This window comes from Lucilia sericata, unplaced genomic scaffold (assembly GCF_015586225.1).
Source record: "Lucilia sericata isolate MDLA Ls3-8-SP2 unplaced genomic scaffold, ASM1558622v1 Contig002224F_arrow, whole genome shotgun sequence".
In the NCBI taxonomy this organism is placed as follows: domain Eukaryota; kingdom Metazoa; phylum Arthropoda; class Insecta; order Diptera; family Calliphoridae; genus Lucilia; species Lucilia sericata.
Window position 1 is genome coordinate 47501 of NW_023996054.1, and position 1610 is coordinate 49110.

Below are 1610 nucleotides of genomic sequence, written 5' to 3' on the forward strand. Positions count from 1 at the left end.
CACAAACAATTTGGAAGTAATTGTTTAGAAAGACAGAGGGTTTTGCGTATGATATACACATTCACACAATAAACAAGTCTATAGTCTGGACTATAGTCTAGTCTATAGTCTGGACTATAGTCTAGTCTATAGTCTGGACTATAGACTAGACTATAGTCACGACTATTGACTAGACTATAGTCTAGTCTATAGTCTAGTCTATAGTCTGGACTATAGTCTAGTCTATAGTCTGGACTATAGACTAGACTATAGTCACGACTATTGACTAGACTATAGTCAAGACTATTTACCAGACTATAGACTAGACTATAGTCCAGACTATAGACTAGACTATAGTCCAGACTATAGACTTGGCTATAGTCCAGACTATAGACTAGACAATAGTCAAGACTTTAGACTAGACTATAGTCCAGACTATAGATTAGACTATAGTCCGGACTATAGACTAGACTATTGACCAGACTATAGACTAGACTATTGACCAGACTATAGACTAGACTATAGTCCAGACCATAGTCCAGAATATAGTCCCTACTATAGTCCAGACTATAAACTAGACTATAGTCAAGACTTTAGACTAGACTATAGTCCAGACTATAGATTAGAATATAGTCCGGACTATAGACTAGACTATTGACTAGAATATAGATTGGACTATAGTCCAGACTATAGTCTAGTCTATAGTCTGGACTATAGTCTAGTCTATGGCCTGGACTATAGTCTAGTCTATAGTCCAGACTATAGTCTAGTCTATAGTCTGGACTATAGTCTAGTCTATAGTCTGGAATATAGTTTAGTCTATAGTCTGGACTATAGTCCAGTCTATAGTCCAGTCTATAGTCTGGACTATAGTCCAGTCTATAGTCCAGTCTATAGTCTGGACTATAGTCCAGTCTATAGTCCAGTCTATAGTCTGGACTATAGTCTAGTCTATAGTCTAGACTATAGCCTAGTCTATAGTCTAGACTATAGCCAAGTCTATAGTCTGGACTATAGTCTAGTCTATAGTCTGGACTATAACGTAGTCTATCGTCTGGACTATAATGTAGTCTATAGTATGTAATATAGTCTAGTTTATAGACTGGAATATAGTCTGGTCTATAGTCTGGACTATAGTCTAGCATATAGTCTGCACTATCCTATAGACTATAATCTGGCCTATAGTCTAGTCTATAGTCTGGTCTATAGTCTAGTCTATAGTCTGGACTATAGACTAGTCTGTAGTCTAGTTTATAGTCTGGATTATAGTCTAATCTATATTCTAGTCAATAGTCTAGTCTAATCTATAGTCCGGACTATAGTCTAATCTATAGTCCGGACTATAGTCTAATCTATAGTCTGGACTATAGTCTAGTCTAAAGTCTTGACTATAGTCTAGTTTATAGTCTGGACTATAGTCTAATCTATATTCTAGTCAATAGTCTAGTCTAAAGTCTTGACTATAGTCTAGTTTATAGTCTGGACTATAGTCTAGTCTAAAGTCTTGACTATAGTCTAGTTTATAGTCTGGACTATAGTAGGGACTATAGTCTGGACTATAGTAGGGACTATAGTCTGGACTATAGTCTGGACTATAGTCTAGTCTATAGTCTGGTCAATAGTCTAGTCTA